We start from the raw sequence: 24,357 nt of genomic DNA, 5'->3' as shown, positions 1-24,357 counted from the left end.
AATATTTCAAAACATCAAGTCCCATATGACACTGAAAACACTCAAAGTTGATTTAAAATTGAATTGTGCCCCTCCCCCATGCTGGAGCCCAGTGTGAGCCGGTTGCTAGTGGAAGAAGAGGGTGGGTCCTAGTCTCTTCTCATTTTCCCCACATGGTGCTCCCACCTCTCCCACCCAACTCCAGTGTGCTAAACCTGGTTTCTGATTCCACCAGCGGGTTGAAGCAAGGGAAGAGAGGAGCAGTAAGGAAACGGTTAAGCTTCTTCCCTGGCTCATACTGTCTAAAGATGCCTCACCAAATGTAGAAGTCTAGCTGCTGCCTGCTGACCTCTCTTCTGGCTCTGTAACTGCAGATGACTCCAGTTTTTAAAGCAAGAGTTGACATCAGTCCACCACGCCCCCTGAACTCCTCAGGGTACATATTAAATCCTCCTACTGATCCAAAGGAAGTCCTCTCTAATCTCGAGATGAAAGGCAGCACCGCATTCCCCTCCCCCTTGGAGAGGTTGGAGGAAATAACTCTCTCTCCAAAAAATCATCTCCACAAATCATTCCCTCATTTGGAATTCAGGAGTCAAATAACTAGTTTCTGGATGTTTAATTTGAAATTACTATAGAGTGGTATGTTGTAGAACCTGCTTCAATTTCAGATCTCTCTTACCTTAAAGTCAAAGTTCGCATTTTAGCAACATATTGCATGGAATTTCTGTTGGTTTCTCAAACACACCATATTCTCGTTGATTTCTGGCCTTTCAAACATGTTGTCTTCTCTTCTTCCACTCATTCATTTATCTTGGCACTACTCATGTATCTCCAATTCCTCATCCACATTTCAGTATAAAAGGGTTGAGAGGGCTTCCCTGGTAGCACAGTGGTTGAGAGTCTGCCAGCAGATGCAGGGGACACGGGTTCGTGCCCCAGTCTGGGAAGATCCCACATGCCGCGGAGCGGCTGGGCCCATGAGCCATGGCCGCTGAGCCTGTGCGTCCGGAGCCTGTGCTCCGCAACGGGAGAGGCCACAGCAGTGAGAGGCCCGTGTACCGCAAAAAAAAAAAAAGAGAGAGAGATGAACTGTATGTACTTCATAGATAAGGAAATCATAAAAGCCAATAAACACATGAAAAGATGCTCAACCAAATAAATTATGTAGGAACTACAAATAAAAACTAATAGACACCACTTTCCACCTACCAGACCAGCAAACATGAAAAAGTATAACAATATCAAATGTTGAGAGGATATATAAATACTTAGCTATTGCTGATACCAGTGTAAACTGGTCTAAACTCTTTAGAAAACAATTTGTCATTGCCTTATCAAGGAGAACATGTGCATACTCTGTGACTCAGAAATTTACTTCTAGGTAGTAACATAATGCTCAGGAGATATGTACAAGGATGTTCATGATAGCACTATTTGTGATGGTCAAAAACGGGGAACAATCCAAATGCCCATTGACAGAAAGAATAGATTAAGGTATGTTCATACAATAGAATACTATACATCAGTAAAAATGAATGAACCACAGCTCTATGTGACAAAATGGATAAATCCAGGAACATAACGTTAAATTTTAAAAAAGCAAGTTGCAGAAGAATACTTGAAGTATAATACCTTATATATAAAGTTAAAAACAAAGTTAATAAAATATTTTGTACATGCATATACATAGACATGTAATAAAACCATACAGAAAAGCAAGGGGAAAATAAAAAATTTAAGACAGTGGTAATTTCTGGATAAAGAGATTCTTTATATATATATTACATATATATGAAGAAATGTTATATACATGGGTGATGGGCACATATGTCTTTATTTTATTATATTCTTTATAACTTACCTATTTTTATTCATATTTTGTATATGACATCTCCATAAATTATTTTATATGTATAAAATATTTGATTTTAAAAGTATGGTTTTACTCATTTCTCCATTTATCTGCCATAATCAGTTGTCTCTGTCTGTTATTTCAAGGTAGGACCTACCTATGATTCCTTTTTTCTTTTTTTTTTTTAAATATGGAACACTTCACGAATTTGTGTGTCATCCTTGTGCAGGGGCCATGCTAATCTTCTCTGTATCGTTCCAATTTTAGTATATGTGCTGCCGAAGCGAGCACAGACCTATGATTCTTGACTATCAACCTGTTTCAGGGCCAAAGTCTGAACCCTAGTTCTGAGGAGCCATTTTGCCTCCATACTAAGTCCAGTATTAGACAGCAGGGAAAGTAGGATAAGAATCACGTTCCAGGGCTTCCCTGGTGGCACAGTGGTTGAGAGTCCGCCTGCCGATGCAGGGAACATGGGTTCGTGCCCCGGTCCGGGAAGATCCCACATGCCGCGGAGCGGCTGGGCCCGTAAGCCATGGCCACTGAGCCTGCGCGTCCGGAGGCTGTGCTCCGCAACGGGAGAGGCCACAACAGTGAGAGGCCCGCGTACCGCAAAAAAAAAAAAAAAAAAAGTTCCAGTCCTGGCTCTGCCATTTATCAGCTGTACAATTTCAGGAATCTCAGCCTCAGTTTTCTTGCCTACAAAATGGGACAATACAACTCCAACCTTGGACTTGCTGTGAGGATCAAATGAGACATTCACAAAGTACTCAGGACGTTAATAAGTGCTCAGAACACGTTAATGTCCTCCATTATGAAAGCAGTAAGTAAGAGGCTGTGTTCCAAATGGTGCACAACCATTACTGATATTTATAAATTAAACTGAAGCCTGGGCACTACTTTCTTTAACTCACTATTTCACTTGACAGACATTCATTGAATGGTTACTAGGCACCAGATATTTTGATGATGGGTCAGTAGCTTCAGCCTCGTAAGTGAAAAATGGCATTTGTTCTAACCTCAGGGCTAGGCCTAATGAAGAGGTTTCTGACCCAAGGCATGCACAATGTGAGAATTGAGTTACAGGGACTTAGGCTGTGAGCAAGTAAAATGTTTAATAAATAATGAAAATATGACCCTTGGCGCCAGCCTGGTACTTAAGGCCATCTGCTGAGTCATTCCTAAGCTGGGGAAACGTAAGTTCCTGAAGCTACCTGGAAAGCTGGTTATGTCATCTCTGCTTGAAATGAATTCCGAGATATATGTCACCTCCTGGGGTGGTGTGGGTGTGGGGAGAGGTTTTAACTCCTGGGAAGTGAGATATTACTTTGTTCCATTTTGCAAAAATGATCTATTAGACTCCATTCCCAGAAACTGTCTCCTGAAGGCTTAAAGCAGGGCTAAAGAAACAGAATGCATATTTTAAATAGATTCTGTCTTTCTTTGAGCTGAACTCCAAGTTGCCTAATAAATTTTTAAATTCCCAAAGAGCTAGATGCATTCAGAGTGACTCCAAAAAAGATGTTCTATTTTGGGATGTCACAGGCATCACTGCCATAAATCATCACAAATAAAACTGTTGCTTTGACTAATTGGGGGCTATACAAAAGGTTGACCTCTTCGTCCTCATCTGCCTTCCCCTTCTTCCCTTTATTGGATATCAGTTTTCAGAATTAAGGATATGAATCTGATCTATCTTCCTCTTAATAATTCAGACTTTAGGTCATAGAAGGACCATAGGATTTCAGAGCTGGCAACTGGAACTCAAGAGTTCTTGCATGCATTTCTCAAGGTCATACATCTTAGTGCAGTGGTTCTCAAGCTGTGGTGTGTAACAGAATCACCTGGAGGGCTTGTAAAAACACAGATTGCTGGGTCCCATTCCCCGAGTTTCTAATTCAGTATGCATGGGGTGGGGCCTGAGAACCTGCATTTCTGGCAATTTTTAAGGTGTTATTGATCCTTCTGGTCCAGGTCATAGTTTGAGAGCTACTGTCTCAGTTATTCAAAGGACAAAATATAGAGGCCAACTCTCAAACTGTCCAGTACTTTCTCCAAGGCGGCTCTTCTATAGCATATAGATTTTATGTCCTATCCTTTATAAAGTTATGGAAACCAGAGTTTCTTCTCCTCCTGAAAGTGGAGAATTCCATTGGAGGTAGAGCTAAAAGCATGAGCTTTGGAATCAGACAGGCGTGGGTAAGGGATTAGCTATTCCACAGTTTAGTTTTGTGATTTTGGGCAAGTTACTTAGCTTATTTGAGTTCCAGTTTCTTCATCTGTAAATTAGTAATTATTAGCTGTTCTAATGCTTTGAGACTCCTGAATGAACTGTTCAAAAACTATCTGACAGTTATAGGACTGTAAGCCATTAATAAAGCATCTAATTTAGCTTCTTCACTTTCTAGATGTGGAAACAAAGAACCAGGGAAAGTAAGTGTCTTAACTGAGATCTCATAGCATATGGCAAAGGAGGACCAGGATCCTGGCCTTTTAATGAGTTTTGTTTTGTTTTATTTTTGTTTTTTGTTTTTTTTTTGTGGTATGTGGGCTTCTCACTGCTGTGGCCCCTCCCGCCGCGGAGCACAGGCTCCGGACTCACAGGCCCAGCGGCCATGGTTCACGGGCCCAGCCGCTCTGCGGCATGTGGGATCTTCCCGGACCGGGGCACCAACCCGTGTCCCCGGCATCAGCAGGCAGACTCTCAACCACTGCGCCACCAGGGAAGCCCTTGTTTTGTTTTAATCCTTCACATTGAATGAATATTTCCAAACCAAACACTTAAAAACTAAACACTTTAATAATGGAAGTCCAGTCATATGATAATATATACTTATGACAAACATTTTAGAGAGCCATATAAGCCAAGTTCTGTGATTTAATCTGCTTTTCAAAATACCATTTTTTTGGTACAAGGTTATATATTACACTTATACAATGGGATATATTATATGGGAAGATAATAAAGAATCTATTCTACTCACATTTAACAACTAAAAGAAAACTTACAGCAAGTCTCCAAATTTTATTTTATTTTTATTTACAATGCAGTTTCAAAAAAGAACCTTCCTTGTGACATGGTGGTTTGCAAAAGGGGTGTGGCTGTTTATAGAATTCTTGTCTTTGCTGTTAGAATTGAGTACATTTGAAAAATGAGAGTTAGCAGATGGGAAATCATTTCCTATATCAAGGAGAAAAAAGTTTTCAATGTATTAGGAAAATTATAGCAAATGTTTAAAAGAGAAAAAGCAACTCAGAGGACATTGCATACTCAAGCTGTACTTGTTTGGGATGTATAAAAATTAGAGTGTTTGAGGGCTAGCTTAAACTCTTCATCTAGTGAACACGGACCCTGGCGTGCAGTGGTGTTGGGAGATTTGCGGAACTGATCAAATGGCTTTGGCAAAGAGGAGCATGGAGCCCAGTTCAGTGCTTTTGGCATGGTGACCAGCTCATCATTGCTTTCATTTTTTAAAATAGTAATATTTTCCAAAATATTAATATTTTGATGAAGCCAAGAAACAAAGGGTCAGTGTTGTGGATTAAGAAACCAAGGTGTGGGCTTCCCTGGTGGCGCAGTGGTTGAGAGTCCACCTGCCAATGCAGGGGACACGGGTTCGTGCCCCGGTCTGGGAAGATTCCACATGCCGCGGAGCGGCTGGGCCTGTGAGCCATGGCCGCTGGGCCTGCGCGTCCGGAGCCTGTGCTCCGCAATGGGAGAGGCCACAGCAGTGAGAGGCCCGCGTACCGCAAAAAAAAAAAAAAAAGAAACCAAGGTGTGCTTTGGTGCTCTCTTGTTATTTGTCTTGATGTGAGCTGACTGTTTACATCTAAATCACTATTTGGTTTATAGTAAGACTAAGACCAATATATTTTAGAAAGCTTATTTGATCCAAGTAATAAGAGATATATCCACTAAGTGACCACTAGCTGGTTGGTTAAGTAGACAAATAATGGGCCTCTTCTTACAACTCTTTAGTTTCCTGTTTCAACCTGCAGTATCCAGATTTAATCAATGCTGCAGCCACTCCAAGATGGCAGGAATATTCAATTGCCTTGGAAGCATATACTGATGTTGCATGATCAGAGGGGATAAGGCAGAGGGCTTTGTTCACAGCTAAGAGACAGGGGATTGTGCCAATCAGAAAGCCTAGCTTATAAGAAAAGAAAAGCCTAGATAAGAAAAGCCTTATCTGCCCGGCACCTGAAAATTAACAACCCTCACTAATGGGAAGCTGCAATCCCAGGAAGATAATGGAAATACATTTAAAAAGCCAATTTGACCCTTTGCCAAAATTTGCAATGGGCTCCTACCTCAGATGATTTGGAGCTCATTTTAATAGGCTTGAAAATCTGAAAATAAATGATTTTGAAGTGATGACATAAATTATGTATGAGTATCCATTGAATATTCATGTATAATGAGTTTATGGAATACAAGAGAGTATTTCTTTTGAGATGCTGCAATACTGTTATTGTTAGATTCAGAGCCCAGCTGATTGCTTATAGGGAGCCTTTGTGCAAATTTGAAAAAGGCACCCCCTCTGAGTGATGTAGCCATGTGGGTACATGATTTGGCAAGAGGAGCCTGGGCTGGATCTTAACTCCCTTTTGTCCCATTGGCTGGGTGCTTTTGTACAATGCACAAATTGCAATCCTTAAGTGGCAGCCCCAATTGCTACATGAAATGTGTGCCAGTAGCAAGGATGTCAAGGCTTGAAGTGCTTGTGTTGGTTGTTACAGAGTACATTTGAAATTTATAAAAGTGATGGTTCCTTCTCTTGCCCCAGCACAGAATTTATCTGCAGAGATGAAGTGTCAGTTAAGCTCTAAAATGCCATGAAAGCAGGGGGAGCCTTCATGATAGAGAACAGAGATCTTGTCTTGGCAGCTACGTTCCCTGAAGAAGCATAGCTAGTGAGTCACACTTCCCAAGCCAGAGGCAAACAACTCAACACCTGGGAAATTTAGATTTCTGACACCACAACTGTCTCATTTCCCACCCGCTGCACTGACACTAGAAGGGGAAAACTGTTGGGTTGGGTGTTGAGGTAAAACCTTTTACATCCACCCAGTTGTACTGGAACTTAGGAGCAGTGGGTATTAGCAATAAAAGTATAGGGGCTCGGGGCTTCCCTGGTGGCTCAGTGGTTGAGAGTCTGCCTGCTGATGCAGGGGACACAGGTTCGTGCCCTGGTCCGGGAGGATCCCACATGCTGCGAAGCGGCTGGGCCCGTGAGCCATGGCTGCTGAGCCTGTGTGTCCGGAGCCTGTGCTCCGCAACGGGAGAGGCCCACGTACCGCAAAAAAAAAAAAAAAGTATATGGGCTCAAATGTTCATTTTCCTTCTTGGAACCATTGACTTATGATACCATGGTAATGAGAGTAGGAATCCGATATTGAGTTTCCAGTTCCAGGACAAAATGGAATAAACACACATCTCTTTGTTCCTCTGGCTAAGAACAGCTAAAGGCCCTTGACGCCGTATATAAAACAAATATAAGAAGGTTCTAACATGTAAAGGGAAGAAGGTAGACCTTCAGGGATCTCAGGACCAATGGAAGGACATGGGGATGTGGGTTTCCTTCTTGCCTGGGATAGCCCAGACTGCGTTCTGGAGAAGCAGGCATCCTGGAAAAGCCAACAAGTGTAGACAAAAAAATCCCCAAGAAAAATCGGTTCTCTCTAGCTACTGGAAAAGGAAAGGGGCAGCCTAGCAAAACAAAACTTTTGGACAGCACCTCCCTGATGGCACAGTGGTTAAGAATCCACCTGCCAATGCAGGGGGCACAGGTTTGAGCCCTGGTCCGGGAAGATCCCACATGCCGCAGAGCAACTAAGCCTGTGCGCCACAACTATTCAGCCTGCGCTCTAGAGCCTGTGAGCCACAACTACTGAGCCCATGTGCCACAACTACTGAAGCCCACACGCCTAGAGCCCATGCTCCACAATGAGAAGCCACCGCAAGGAGAAGCCTGCGCACCGCAACGAAGAGTAGCCCCCGATCCCCGCAACTAGAGAAAGCCCGCGCACAGCAACGAAGATCCAACGCAGCCAAAAATAAAATAAATAAAATTAAATTAATTAATTAAACAAAACAAAAAACTTTTGGAGAATAATTGCTCTACTGCAACCAAACACCACAGAAAAGTATGAGTGGAGAGCCTAGACTTATGTCCTTGGCCAGCTATAACAAGGCATTTCTCTTCCCCCCACCAGCGGGGAGGTGGAACATTTATCCCCACCATATGGGAATGAGACTACCCCCAACCTCTGCCCCAGGTTGTCAGTAAAGACTATGTGGAGAGCCAGGACTTCCATGCCGACCCAGCGGTTGAGTCACCCCTCCCTACCAAGGTGGTATCAGAGAGGGCTGAGTGGGAACCTGGGACTTTACCACATTCCATCCCAAGCTAGGCTTCCCAGCCCCCTGTAGTGTCAGCAGAGGCCTAGCGGAGAGTCTGAACTCCCACTCCCACCCAGCAATAATGAGATGCCCCTCCGCTTCCCAGGGTTCAGTGGAGGCCAAGAGGGGAATTTGAGTTTCCACGCCACCTGACAGTAATACTATAGTATTACTTATTATATAAGTATACTTATTAATAAGTATTAATAAGTATAAGGTAATAAGTATTACTTATTACCTTATAAGGCATCACCATCCTTCCTCCACTGATGTGGTGTCATAGAAGACCTGATAAAAGAGAAGATTTAAATATGATCCAGAATCTCATAATATAATAGCAAAACTGTCCAAGATACAATTGAGAATCACTCATGAGGAACCAGGAAAATCTTAACTTCAATGAGACGAGATAATCAACACACACCAATACCAAGTTTATGTTGATGCTGGAATTATCTGACAAGGATTTTAAAGCAGCCATCATATGAAATGCTTTAACAAGCAATTAGAAACATACTTAATACCAATGAAAAAATAAAAAACCTCAGCAAAGAAATAGACAATATAAAGAAGAACCAAATGGAAACTTTAGAACTGAAAAAATGCAAGAATCAAAATAAAAACTCAATCAATGGGATCAATAGTAGAATGTAGAGACCAGAGGAAAGGATCAATGAACTTGAAGAGAGAATAACAGAAATTACCCAATATGAACAACAGAAAGAAAATAGACAGGAAAAAAAATGAATAGAACCTTAGGAACCCATGGAACTATAACAAAGGATACAATATTCATGTCATGTCATCAGAATCCCAGAAGGAGTGGAGAAAAAGGGCAGGGCTGAAAAGGTACTTAAAGAAATAATTGCAAAAATTCCCCAAGTCTGGCAAAAGACATAAACTTACAGATTTAAGAAACCTAGTGCAGAGACTTCCCTGGTGGTCCAGTGGTTAAGACTCCTCTCTCCCTGTGCAGGGGGGCATGGGTTCAATCCCTGGTAAAGGAACAAGATCCTGCATGCAGCAAGGAGGAGAGGATCTTGTACTGAGTCTTGTCATTAGAAAGAGCCCTAAAACAGAAAAACAGAAACCAATTACAGTCAGGTGAGTCACATTAAGAAAAGAAAAAAAGGTTAAGACCATTGCTTTATAGCATCACTGTCATAGCGTTAGGTTTAGTAGGTATAAAAATACTTGAGGATTAATAGCTTAGTTTCAGAGAAGTTTACATCTGCTAAGCAAATACACAGTAACATAACACATTCAAGCGGTGAGCCACTGAAGTGGTTTTAGGGGATGATTTTTGAGGAGAGACTTTGTTTCATAAGCCACCAGTATGACTCGTTTTTCACAACTATCACAACTAAAAATGTTTTCCAATTTCTAAACAGGTTGAGAGCAAACTTAGGATGTGAACTTTAAAAATACATTATTGTTATTTATTTATTAAAAACATTTTTTAAAATTTATTTATTTTATTCATTTATTTTTGGCTGCATTGGGTCTTCGTTGCTGCATGCAGGCTTTCTCTAGTTGGGGCGAGCAGGGGCTTTTCTTCATTGCGGTTCATGGGCTTCTCATTGCAGTGGCTTGTCTTCTTGCAGAGCACAGGCTCTAGGTGCATGGGCTTCAGTAGTTGTGGCACACGGGCTCAGAAGTTGTGGCACACGGGCTTAGTTGCTCCACGGCATGTGGGATCTTCCCGGACCAGGGCTCGAACCCGTGTCCCCTGCATTGGCAGGCAGATTCTTAACAACTGTGCTACCAGGGAAGCCCCTATTGTTATTTATTTAACTTACTATTTAGTACAGACATACTTTGTTTTATCGTGCTTCAGCATGTTACATTTTTCACAAATTGAAGGTTTGTGGCAACCTTCAGGATATTTGCAAAAGACTTTCAGCAAGGGTTCAGTTGGTTTCTCATCTTGTTCTCAAAACAGGTTAATCTGGGAGATTTTAGTCCCTTCCAAGACAGTGTGATCTGAATCTGCTAAGGTCAGTGGCAAACAGTTTGATTTGAATTTGATTTTGGTTTTTGGCATCTTCTTCAGAATCTCTTCATTCTCTGAAGTTTTGTTTAAAAATGATAAGGCTTGGCCATGACTAATTGTGTTTGAATTAAAAATATGACGTAATCCAATGTCATATTGGACATGATAGTGACAAGGGAATGTCCTTGCATGCCCTCTTACTTTATTCACCAACTGAGCTGAAGCATGGCAATAGGAGAAAATGTAGTCTCTCGGTACTGTTCCTACCACATGCTTTTTAAAACATACTCTTTGAGGGGCCCAAATTTTAATCAGTTAATTAACTAATTTATTTTTAACATTGATTTATTTATTTGGTTGTACCGGGTCTTAGTTGCAGGAGGCGGGCTCCTTAGTTGCGGCAGGCATCCTCCTCAGTTGCGGCAGGCAGCCTCCTTAGTTGTGGCATGCATGTGGGATCTAGTTCCCTGACCAGGGATCAAACCCCGGCCTGCTGCATTGGGAGCACAGGGTCTTATCCACTGCACCACCAGGGAAGTCCCTTAATCAGTGAATTTAAATAAACAAAGCTGGCTAGCCCTGCCCTACCAACACAGCTGTGTCAGAACAGGTTGGACTCTGTTTAACCTCACGATGAATCAACAAATCAGTCAGTTATTTCCTGATACAAGAGATTTCACTTTTCACCATGAGATAATAAACATGGATTATTTGGTGGTTAGTGTTTATTTTTATTTTCCAAGTTAGAATGATATAACAACTTGGTAAAATTTTCTGTTGTTGACTTAGAAGATTTTAAATGAGATTCAAATGAAAGAGAAAGAGAGGAAAGTGAAGGAATAAAGGGAGAGATAAGAGGTAAAATTAAAAATAAGACATATTTTTTCATGTGTTTCAAGGGGAATGTTGGAAAGAAAACAGCTATAGAGAATAATATAGTACCTAAGTCAAAACTTTTTTGATACAAATTTAGAGTTTCTAGCAGCAAAAATGTTTCTCTTTTTTTCTGATTAAAAAGCATCAATGAATCTTTTTTAACATGCATTTGAAATAGCTGAATAATCCAAATACAAAACAAATCAACACACTTGCTTGTAACATAGAGGTGAAAACATTAAAAAGGCTATCTGCAAAATAATTTGTAAAAGCCCCATTCCTTCCTGCTTCCTCTCCAATCACGATGTAAACTAGGTTCTGTAAACACCTATCTCTGTCTCTAAAACAGAGGAAGTGATTTGGGGCAAAAGCTTATTTTTCAGATTTGCATCTGCGTTTTCCTGCATGATTTATGGTAGAAATTTGACTATTTTCTTGTAAACTTTGAGAATGAACTCTTTAGGAGAAATTCAGTCTTCTCCGAATTACCCACTTTGGGGTAATTACTCAAGATTACCCTTGTCTGGATTATTCCCACTTTTTCTATGGATGTCCTGTAGCGGATGATAAATCAGATCATTGTTTTCCTGCCTTCATGTGCTATTAGATGCTATGTCCTCATGGTGCACTATCAGCCTCAAGTGAAGTGGCATTAGGAAGGTAAATCATTTGCCCAATTTATATCTTTATAGTTTTAATTTTCTTCTCGTTTTATTTGTTTTCCTTTAAATTCTTGAACATATTTACAGTAACTTTTATATCCCTTGTTAGCTATTTCCATCATTTCTGTTATTTTTGGCTTATGATTTTTCTCCTGGTAACGGGCCAGATTTTTTTTTACATGTCTAGTAATGTTTGATTGGATGCTGGACATTATAAATGTTATATTGTTGCTGTTGAGATTGTGTTGTTCTTTTTAACAAACGTATAAATTTGTTCTGGCTGGTAGTTAATTTACTAGCAGCTCACCTTGATTCTATTGAGACTTGGTTTAAAGCTTTGTTACAGTGGGTCTAGCACTGCCTTTATTCTGGGGCCACTGTAGCCTTACTACTGAAGTGTGACCCTTCTCAGCTTTACTTTGATGGCCCCAGATGTTCAAAAAGGTCTCTCTGGACAACCCTCAGAATGGGAGAAAATATTTTCAAATGAAGCAACTGACAAGGATTAATCTCCAAAATATACAAAGAGCTCATGCAACTCACTATCAAAAAAACAAACAACTCAATCAAAAAATGGGCAGAAGACCTAAATAGACATTTCTCCAAAGAAGACATACAGATGTCCAACAAACACATGAAAAAATGCTCAACGTCACTAATTATTAGAGAAATGCAAATAAAAACTACAATGAGGTATCACTTCACACCGGTGAGAATGGCCATCATCACAAAACCTACAAACAATAAATGCTGGAGAGGGTGTGGAGAAAAGGGAACCCTCTTGCACTGTTGGTGGGAATGTAAATAATACAGCCACTACGGAGAACAGTATGTAGGTTCCTTAAAAAACTAAAAATAGAATTACCATATGACCCAGCAATCCCACTACTGGGCATATACCCAGAGAAAACCATAATTCAAAAAGACATGCACCCTAATGTTCATTGCAGCATTATTTACAATAGCCAAGCCATGGGAGCAACCTAAATGCCCACTGACAGACAAATGGATAAAGAAAATGTGGTACATATATACAATGGAATATTACTCAGCCATAAAAAGGAACGAAATTGGGTCATTTGTAGAGATGTGGATGGATCTAGAGACTGTCATACAGAGTGAAGTAAGTCAGAAAGAGAAAAACAAATATCGTATATTAACACATATATGTGGAACCTAGAAAAATGGTACAGATGAACTGGTTTGCAGGGTAGAAATAGAGACACAGATGTAGAGAACAAATGCATGGACACCAACGGGGGAAAGTGGCGGGGGCGGTGGTGGTGTGATGAATTGGGATATTGGGATTGACATGTATACACTGCTGTGTATAAAACGGATAACTAATAAGAACCTACCATATAAAAAAATAAAGAAAACAAAATTCAAAAATTAAAAAAAAAATAAAAGATACATGCGCCGCAATGTTCACCGCAGCACTATTTACAATAGCCAGGACATGGAAGCAACCTAAATGTCAATCAACAGAGGAATGGATAAAGAAGATGTGGCACATATATACAGTGGAATATTACTCAGCCATAATAAGGAACAAAACTGGGTCATTTGTAGAGACGTGGATGGACCTAGAGACTGTCATACAGAGTGAAGTAAGTCAGAAAGAGAAAAATGAATATCATATATTTTTATGTATTTATTTTTAATTTTTAAAATTTTATTTATTTTTGGCTGCGTTGGCTCTTCATTGCTGTGCATGGGCTTTCTCTAGTTGTGGTGAGTGGGGGCTACTCTTCATTGTGGTGCGCAGGCTTCTCATTGCGGTGGCTTCTCTTGTTGTGGAGCATGGGCTCTAGGTGTGCAGGCTTCAGTAGTTGTGGCACACGGGCTCAGTAGTTGTGGCCCATGGGCTTAGTTGCTCTGCAGCATGTGGGATCTTCCCGGACCAGGGCTTGAACCTGTATCCCCTGCATTGGCAGGTGGATTTTTAACTACTGCGCCACCAGGGAAGCCCCGAATATCATATATTAATACATGCATGTAGAATCTGGAAAAACTTGTATAGATGATCTTATTTACAAAGCAGAAATACAGACACAGACGTAGAGAACAAAGGTATGGATATCAAGGGGGAAGAGGGGGTGGGCTGAACTGGGAGATTGGGATTAACATATACACTATTGATACTATGTATAAAATAGATAACTAAGGAGAACCTATCGTGCTACTGTATAGCACAGGGAACTCTACTCAATGCTCTGTGGTAACCTAAATGGGAAGGAAATCCAAAAAAAGGGGATATATGTATACCTATACCTGATTCACTTTGCTGTACAGTAGAAACTAACACAACATTGTAAAGCAACTATACTCCAACAAAAATTAAAAAAATAAAAAAGTCTCTCTGACCTGGATGGTTGGAATTCCAATGTTCCCAAGTCCTGTGTTAACTCCTCAGTCTGTTCTTCGCCTGGCCTTGTAGAATTTTGCTCTATGCGTACAAAGAGTAGTATTCAGCCAAGGAACCCAGGGAACCCTTGTGAAAATGTCTGGGGCGCTTTCCTTGTGCAGTTTGCTCCCCTACACTATTCTGCACTGCAAATTCCAGCCACCTCAGCCTCACCAAACTAGATTTCTGTCTCCTCATTCTAGTGAAATTAGCATGCTCCACTTGAGTTTTCTCCCTCTTTATTGTGGTTTAAAAATTGCCTCCAGGGGACTTCCCTGGTGGTCCAGTGGTTAAGACTCCTTGCTTCCACCACACGGGGCGCGGGTCAGATCCATGGTCCAGGAACTAAGACCCCATGTGTGGCGCGCCAAAATGTAAAAAAAAAAAAAAAAATTGCCTCCAGGTAGGGTTGCTGGATTTAACAAATAAAATCCACCATTACATTTTTATACATATTTATACTAAGAAATTATTCTTTATGTATCTGAAATTCAAATTTAACTAGACATTCCATATTTTATCTGGCAACCTTACATCCAGGCAGAAAGCCAGGAGAATTGAGGGCTCACTTCAATTGTTTCTCTTCTCTTGGAACCACAATCTTGAGTACACTGTGGTCCCAATGTCTGAAAACAGTTGTTTCATATATGTTGTCCAGTTTTCTAGCTGTTTACAGTGGGAGGGCCATTCTGTACCAGTTACTCCTTCTTGGCGAGAAATGGACACTCATAGTGCATCTTTAAGCAAGCAGGCAAACAAACAAATAGGACGGCTGCCCTATCTGGAATTGTTCAAGGGAATCATTAAGAAACAGTAATAGAATCTAAACAACAACAACAACAACAACAAAATAACAAAAAAAAATGGTCATGAAGAACCTAGGGGCAAGACGGGAATAAAGACACAGACCTACTAGAGAATGGACTTGAGGATATGGGGAGGGGGAAGGATAAGCTGGGACAAAGTGAGAGAGTGGCATGGACATATATACTCTACCAAACGTAAAATAGATAGCTAGTGGGAAGCAGCCACATAGCACAGGGAGATCAGCTCGGTGCTTTGCGACCACCTAGAGGGGTGGGATAGGGAGGGTGGGAGGGAGGGAGACACAAGAGGAAAGAGGTATGGGGACATGTATCTGTATAACTGATTCACTTTGTTATAAAGCAGAAACTAACACACCATTGTAAAGCAGTTATACTCCAATAAAGATGTTAAAAAAAAAAAAAGAAAGAAACAGTAAATAAACGTGTCACTTTTACCCATCCTGGAGTATGTTACAGAGAGTTGCTTACGTGAGAAAGAACTCAATTATAATTCAGAGCATCTGCCTTTCATTCAAGATTCTTATTTGAAATTCCCATTTCTCTTCTGCTTTATGGTCTCCACAGGCTTTTTTTTCTTTTTTTTTAATATTTTTTTTTTGGTTGCACCAGGTAGCACATGGGCTCCTTACTTGTGACATGTGAACGCTTAGTTGCGGCATGTGAACTCTTAGTTGCGGCATGCATGTGGGATCTAGTTCCCTGACCAGGGATCGAACTCAGGCCCCCTGCATTGGGACCAGGGAGTCTCATCCACTGCGCCACCAGGGAAGTCCCTCCACAGGCTTTAAATTTACCTCAGTCTTAGCTGCTCCAGACCATGTCAACCTATCCCTCTGGGACATCACAAGGGTCCTGTAAGGTGAATTCTGGGCACGTCACACATTCTGTATTCTTAGAGAGACCATTTCAAATATAGCCTCAAAAGCAGTGAGATGCTATGCAGCCATCGTCATATGAGAGAGTTCATTTTATTTACACAGATTACAACGACTGTCATTTCTTGGGAAGTTCAAAGAGATAGTGTTCCTGAAACCGTAGTTACACAGATAGTAGAAGGAACTTGTGCCTTGTGAGGATGAGAGGGCAACTAATACTTATTGAGTGTCTATTATATGCCAAGTGTTCCGTATTCAGTGGTTTGCTGGAGCCAGCCTGTGACAGCTCATATGCGCTTGTGAGAGGCAATTGTTAAATATTCAGGAATCTTGCCAGCCAGTTTTTAAACTGTTGAAATCTTGAGATTGACAACAGGAGGAATATTTATACCATGGAAATCATCAAATGCTACAAATTCTGGCTCCTCCATCAACTCCAAGAGTTAACCGTTACGCATTTACCAGCACATCACTGTAATCTCATTTTTCATTTCATCTTATCTTCGGAACAACTCTGTAAGGTATTTATTAGAATGTGAAGTTTAAAGATGGAAAGAAGACTGAGGTTACATAAATAATAATGTCCCAATTTTCCCAGAAAACAAGTACAAAACCAATTCTGCATAACTTTACGTCCTCTGTTTGCAGCTCCACAGCTCTGAGCCAGGAGACTTAAACAGAGGTGTTGCCTTAACACTAATTGACTTTATGATCTTGGACCAGTACCTGACCTCTCCGGATTACCACTTGTTCATCTGTGAGGTTGGGAGCATTGACCTAATTAATACCCAAGGTCTCTTTTGGATGTAATTGTGTCTGTTGTCTACTAATTCTACCCCTGCCCAATTGTGTCAGAAACACTAAAAACTCCTACCAAATGGCTGCCAGAAAAAGAAAAAAAAAACGCTTGTATCACTAGGGGCTTCCTGAGACTTAAAGCTATGATACTACCACATTTTCTTTGCTCAAATGTCTACCATCAAGGAGATGTAATAAAGAAAATGTGTTTAGCAAGTTCATTTATTAAAAATTTGGTAGGGCAAAGTAACCTACTGTAAAAGTACCTGTCTTGTTTTTCTTAGCCTTTGATTATTACCCACCAGTGTCACTGGCAAAGCCCATTAACAATTCCTGGGAAATACTGAATCTGGGTGATAAAGTCCTACCTTTTTTTTTCCTTTGTGCTTTGTCTAGTTTCACTTGCTCATGGGATATTGTGTGCAGAAGCCTTGCACCTGGCACTTCAGACCGGAGTTCCTAGTGCAAAATGGCTGCACTCATCCCCCTTCCCTGCTGACAAGAACCCTAAAAAGCAGCCCCACCAATGGCCTGTAGGACAGAGTGTGTACTCTAGAGCGCAAGCTTGCACCTCTCCATTCATTGCTCAAAGAATAAAGATTTCCTTTGCTTGTGAACTGAACTTGGTCTTGTTCTATTGGCTCAAAAGACACCAGGCAGAAGGACCCTTGTTGAGGACCGACTCAGGAGGGTCGGTAGCAAAATTTGGTGACTACAAAAGGGTGGACCTTCTGCCTGCACCCACCCACAGGGCTCCAGGTTCACTCTGGCTCCAGGGGGAGGACACCAGAAGGTTAGGGAGGTTTGAAGGTTAGGTGAGAATGACTGACTCTCACCTTTGAGTACACTCTGATGGGGTAGAACGGCAGCAGCTTTGATCCAAATCCAAAGCAATTCTGCCCAGCAACCTGAAGACCCTGTGTGGTGCACACACAGCATAGCCCCCAGAGTAATCTGGACTGCACCCCATTGAAGGAATTACTGTGACATCATTGGGGATCGAGGGCTGTAACTAACACATCTCTACCCACTGCCTCCTGCTGGCCTTCTTGCAGTACTGGATACCCGAGGATGGTGGCGTACTGTGGACAAGACAGAGCCAGTACCATCCTCTTGACCCCTGTACAAGGCAGTAACAGCTGCACCAGGGCTTTCTGCCTTCCTCCCCGACCAACAGTAGCATTCTCCATAGTCACTTTCGGTTTAGTAAAGGAAAGTGGCCAGCCCCGTGGGCCAAGAGGCGAGACCAGGAAAAAACCCAGGTAATAAGGACCTCCTTGACAAAACGGAATGAGGATACTCAATCCAAGTTCAGGAAAAGGCACTGGGGAAGCCCAAGTGCAGAAGGATCCCAAGGTAGGTATGCAACTGGTGACCTGACCTCTTCCAGTCAGCGCTAGTTGCTCTGAAGTGTTACGGGGGGCCGTGTGAGCCACTCACAAGACCAGGAACCTGAGTGGCAGGAAGATGTGTGAGCTGTTGGCAAGAACACGCAACACCCACTGCCTGATCCTTCCTCCTTCCTCTGCTTGTGCGGTGAAGCCTGGGTGAGTCTTCGTCGACTGAGATTCCACGGGCTCTCCACAGCAAACTGGTGAGTATCCCATGGGAATCCCTCATGCTTTTAGCTCTCACCCACCAAGAAATCCAAAAACTTCTCCTTTTTGGCCAAAAGGAGGAAAGAGAAGATTCCCACCTCACACAGCTGTGCCTCTCCCTAATGGACCAAGTTGGTCAGGAACTAACGTGGCTAAGCTGCTCTGGCCCGGAGGTGGTCCTGTCCAACCTCCTGTGGGATGGCCTGATTGAGGAGAGACTGTCTCAAGCATGGCTGTTACAAATTCAAGGGGACCCCCTCCCCAGTTATATCAGAGCCCACGCCATTTGGACACCTCCTATTTTGGTCTTTTGAGGAATCCATTAACACTTTAGTGCTGGTTCCAAATTTCCTGAACGGGAAACCTTATTTGGGTAAAATCTTGTGCATTTGTGTGCCAATGAATCACTCCAATCACCCCCCTCAGTAGTTTGAAACAAGTCCAAAACAGAACATCTAAGGTATGGGAAATCAAACATTCACCATACCGAAGGAGCCCATTAGGGTACATTCTGCAGAACCGGAAGTTTTTCAGGTATCACCTCCAACCCTAAAACATTTAATCTTCCTATGTAATACAGCCTAGCTCCAATACCAGCTGGGACATTGGGAAAGTTGGCCAGTTAATGGGTCTCTAATTTAAAACACCATTTTACAATTGGGCCTGCTATGCCGGAGACAAAAGAAATGGGATGAAATTCCCTCTGTTCAGTTTTTTGTGGCAATACATTAGAACAAAGGCCTTCAAAATGGTTGTGGTAATCCAAGGACCCTCCAGGAAAAGTACTGCCTTTGAGGCAGGTCCCTGGGTAAAGGAGGGCTCATCCAGGTACATGTCCCATTTGCACTTCTGATCTATATAACTGGAAAAATCATGGTAAGGGGTTGAGGGAAGATCCAAAGGGGTTCCTGAATTAGGGGAACATTTCAGACCCATGACCCCATCTGGGCTGACATCCAGAGCCTCCTCGATGTACACTTAACAGGGGAGGAAAAGTCAAAAGCCTGGGAGGAAGCAGACAAAGAGAACAGAAACAATGCAGGTCATGCTATTTTCGGAACAAGGAATCAAGTGGTCCCAGATTACAAACCCAACTGGGATCACCAGGACCATGGGTAAGGGGTGGGAAGACAGAGGCTGACCAATTATAAAAATATCATCCTAAAGGGAATCCAGGCAGCAGGAAAGAAACCTGCCAATTGGCATAAGATAAAGGAGATCTATCAGAAGCCAACAGAAAACTGTTCAGCATTCCTACAGCCTCAGGGAATGCCTCCAAATCTATATTAGCCCTGACCCTGAGTCACTTGGAAGGGAATGCAGTCCTGAGTTCATTTTCAATTCCTAAAGTGCTCCCGACATTAGGCATAAACTCAGAAACTGTTAATAAAACCAGATACCCCTACCTATCTCTTGCCTGGTCAAGGTTGTCTACTGGTGTTTAATAACCGAGATATAGAGAAAAAGTCAGAGGATAAAACGGCCCAGAGGCAAACCTACCTACTAGCTGTTGCCCTCCAATGTCAACCAGTTGGCAAAGGGATCTGTACTAACTGCCCACAGAGACTCGCTTCATTCTCACAGGAAGTCAGAGAAACCTACCCCAGGAAAGGGAAGAAGCCATTTGCAGCCTCACCCCTCCTAAAACTGCAAGACAGTTTAGGGGGTTTCCCGGGGATAGCTGGGTTTTGCCACTTCTGGATGCCTACCTATGGTCTAATAGGTAGGCCCCTATATGAAAAGTTGAAAGGAAAGGATGATGATCCTTTTGAATGGAATTCAGAATGCAAAGGGGCCTTTCAAGAATTGAAAAAGCAATTACTTCAGGTCCCTGCCCTGGCCCCCCCAGATCTAGCTAAACCCTTTGATCTTTACATTCAGGAGAGAAGGGGAATTGCCCTTGGGATATTAGCTCAAAAGCTGAGACCACTTACTCAGGTGATTGCTTATTTCTCTAAACAATTAGATCAAACTGCTAAGGAGTTGGCTTCTTGCCTGCAGGCAGTAGCAGCTACTGCAGCCCTGCTAAAAGAGGCCGAACAGACAACATTTGGTCAGCCAATCACTATATGGACTCCACACCGGGTTCAGGCTTTAGTAAGTTCTAACAGATATCAGAATAACTATCCCCTGGAAGGTCGATTCAAGTTTAGGCTATGCTTTTAGACAACCCAGTGGCTGCCATAAAAACCTGCCATATGCTAAATCCTACCACCCTGCTCCCCACAGAAATGGGGTCCCTGGAGCATGACTGTATAGAAACCATAGACATGATCTATTCCAGTCGCCCTGACCTAGGAAGTGAGCCTCTCCCAAATGCTGAAGAGGAATGGTTCACAGATGGGAGAGGGGAAAAGGCTAGTGGGATACATAGTGAGGTCTCAGACTCAAGTCACTGAAGCAAGAAGCCTACCCCCAGGGACTTCTTCCCCAAAGATGAAACTGACAGCCCTCACCCCAGCCTTGAAGGTCAGGGAAGATCTTAAATGTTTGCACAGATTCCTGGTTTGCATATGCCCTCCTACACGCAGAGAGAGGTATGCTGACTGCAGAGAATAAACAGGTGAAACATGGCTTAAACATGTTGAAGCTCTTAGGAACAGTACAGCTTCCAAAAAGAGTGGCAGTGATTCATTGTAAGGGTCACCAAAAGGGGGATGCAGAGGAAATAAAGGGAAACAACAAGGTGGACACAACTGCCAAAAGGACACGGCCTTAGAACAAGTAACTTGGATACTACTCCTCATAGCCTGAAGGCAGATCCATCTAATAATTCTCCAATATACAGAAAGGAAGAATTAGACAAAGCCCCAAAATGGGGCTTCAGTAGAGATCTAGGAGGCCATGGGTGGCTAGTTGATGAACAATATTTTCCCCAAACTGCAGCTTGTTAAGCCCATCAGGGAGGCTCATTAAGGAACTCACTACAGGAGAGAAGCCCTATATAATTGATTAGTTGAGGTCATGGTAACTCCTGGCATGAAAAGTGGAATCAGTCAGGTAGTTGAGACATGCCCCAACTGCACAATGAACAACCCCCAAACCAGACCCTTCAGAGGCCCCCAGAGAAGGCCCATGTAGACCAGAGAGATATATCCTGGAGAAGACTGTTAGACTGATTTCACTGTCCTACCGAAAGTACTGGGCAATTTCAGATATCTCTTGGTACTAGTAGACACATTTTCTGGGTAGATAGAAGCATTCCCAGCTAGAACTGAAATAGCAGCTGAAGTAGCTAAGGCATTACTAAAAGAAATAAGCCCCAGGTTTGAGCTCCCAGGATCCTATAAAGCGTTAATGGTCCAGCATTTGTGTCTCAAGTGATAAAGGGGATAACAAGTACCCTGGGCATAAAACGGACCTTGCTCTCAGCCTGGAGACCTCAACCGTCCATCGGGGAAAGTGGAGAGATCCAATCAGACCTTGAAATGGGCCTTAGCCAAGCTATGTCAGGAAACTCAAGAACATTGGATTAAGTTGCTTCTGACTGCCCTTTTCTGCAAGCGGTTAGCCCTAAGGGATAAGTTAAAGTTAAGTGTATTTGAACTCGTGTATGGTAGACCCATTCCCCAAGCCTGAGAAAAGGGACACCTTAACCCACTTGAAATGGAACAACTCAAGTATGCCCTCCAGGCAGGAGAAACGTTGAAAGCGCTCACGGAACACGGTGACCAGGTGCTGCCTGCACCCACGACCTGGCCCTATACCCCTTCTGGCCAGGAGACTGAGTGAACCTAAAAACATGGAAAACTGGCAGCCCGAAAGACCAGCGCATCCCTAAGTGGAATGGAACAGAAGTAGTAACAGAAGACGGACCTGAGCCCCTCAGTGCCCTTCAAGAATGAGGAGCAACACACAGGAGGGATCTGTCTCTGGCAAAGCCCATTAACAATTCCAGGGGAATAAAAATAGAATATGGGTAATAAAGTCTAACCTTTTTTTCTTTTCCTTTGTGCTTAGTCTAGTTTCAGTTGCTTACAGGGTGCTGCATACAGAGGCCTCACACTTGGCACTTCAGACCAGAGCTCCTGGTGCAAAATAGCGGCGCCCAACACCTCAGCTCAGCCGACTGTGCGCAGAAGTGCTGCGCACGACACTGCAATTCAAGATGGCGGCGGCAGGCCAGGAGTCACGCCGATGCAGCCTCTGGCATCGCGAGAGCCTGAGCCGCACAAATGTGCCTGCCCAGGGAGAACTCGGCCCCCTCCCCTCCCCACTGAGGAGATCCCTATAAAGGAGCCCCGCCCACAGCCTGTCCGGGGAGTGTGTGCTCTAGAGTGAGAACTCCTACCTCTCCGTTCTTTGATCAGAGAATAACGCTTTCCTTTGCTTCTGAACTGAATTCGGTCTCGAAGGACACCAGGCAGGAGGACGCTCGTTGGGGACTGACTCAGGAGGGTCCGTAACACCAGCACCCTCTGATTCCAGAAGGACAGCCAAGCCTTTGTGCCATTGATGGGCTTATCCCTGAGGACAGCTACATGGATCTTTGTTTTTAAAGAATTCATTAAGGAGACTAAAAGTGGGAGAAAATGAAGGAAGTGTACTTCAAAGGTAGAAGAGGAAAATAATCTTATTTTAGAAGATGGATATATTCCTAAAAACTGGGAGAAGAATTGCAGGTTTGTAAGGTTCAGAAGACTAAGTTTATGGGTTGTTTATGGGAAGGACTGCTGGGTTGTCCATAGGAGCTAGGCACGAAGAACCTAGGCCTAAGGGCTCCAGCAAAGTTTCTAATAATTGGGCACCAGCAGAGTGAGCCTCTAGAACCACCACTAGCTCTTTTTTTTTTTTTTTAATTATTTATCTGTTTACTTTTGGCCGTGCCCCATGGCATGTGGGATCTTAGTTCCCTGATCAGGGATCGAACCTTTGCCCCCTGCAGTGGAAGTGTGGAGTCTTAACCACTGGACCACCAGGGAAGTCCCAAGAACCACCACTAGCTTTGCATGGCCCGAAAAACGACTTCTGAAGCAAGTATAGACAGAAGCTGCTAATTTAGCTTCGGAGAGAGGAGTAAGGTCTGAAGATTGGCTGTTACTTGACTTTGGTGATTGGGCATTAAACTGGGTTTAATCTGGTTGTCATGGACAAATGAAATCTGTTATATACAAATACATATAATTCATAATATCCAAATATCATCAGCTGCTGGAGGATGTCATCAATAAAGTGTGACTGCCAGTTTGACCTGATTGGTCAACTTTACCCCCTTCCATGTCCTTGGAACGTGTACTCTGATTGCCTTCCCCGTCCTAGAAGCTGCCCAAGGACACAGCCTTACAAAAATGATGTGGTATTGAAACCATCAGGACTGGGTCCATGACTGAATACAGTTAAAGTTTCTACAGAAACTTTCAAGATTTGGAGGGCGGGTGCAGAGATCTCATCTTTCAGTGGCCCAAGACAGGCCTGGTAAATAAGTTTCCTTGCTTATTGAACCTGCCGCCTTCCAATCAAGAGTGGTCGGCCTCTTTCTTCAGTCTCTTCCTGCCCTCTGCATATGGGGGGTGGTTTCAGATTTTACCCAGGAAGCTCTGGAGGGGGTTCATGAACCAACATCAGCAAAGAGATTCCAGGATTATACCTATGTAGCAGAATGGAGAAAAATGATGATCTTAAATGCTGGTACCATAATTCTTTTTAAGGAGTATCTTAGTTCAGGTCTTCCAAGAAGCAGATGAAATTACATGTGCAATAGATTTACTGGGGAGAAAGACATGAAGTATAAGGGGGAGATGGGCAGAGTAGGCAAGGAGAGCCTTCAGATTGTGATGATCTGATAACTGTGAGAGGAGACCAGAAGGAATAATTTGTAGGATGAGCCTCCTACTGCAGCACAGTTCTGAGAAAGTCTTGGCCAGGTCAACGGGGGCATCCCTTAGCAAATTTCATGGGAATTGAGAAGTCCCATGTCAGGCAAGAATGGCTCGCTCTAATAGCCTCACTGTGCACTCACTGGCTGGGGGCATCTTAGGGGAAGCATAGCCTCAGTGTGTGTAGGGTGTCTGTGTGTGTGTGTGTGTGTGTGTGTGTGTAAATCAAGGAAAAAAGCTGACTTCCATCTCTGGATCAACAAGA

At 42.8% G+C, this 24,357-nt stretch overlaps 1 non-coding gene across 1 annotated transcript; it reads right to left on the bottom strand.

Annotated features, from left to right (window-relative positions):
* Positions 1-2,018: 2,018 nt before the first annotated feature.
* On the bottom strand, positions 2,019-2,125 carry LOC132427779 (U6 spliceosomal RNA). Its single transcript, XR_009519986.1, has one exon. It is a non-coding gene; the product is annotated as a U6 spliceosomal RNA (small nuclear RNA).
* Between the last annotated feature and the right edge of the window lie 22,232 nt (positions 2,126-24,357).

This window comes from Delphinus delphis, chromosome 6 (assembly GCF_949987515.2).
Source record: "Delphinus delphis chromosome 6, mDelDel1.2, whole genome shotgun sequence".
Taxonomy (NCBI): Eukaryota; Metazoa; Chordata; class Mammalia; order Artiodactyla; family Delphinidae; genus Delphinus; species Delphinus delphis.
The sequence above is the reverse complement of the archived record's forward strand: the minus strand, read 5'-3'. Positions and strand labels throughout refer to the sequence as shown.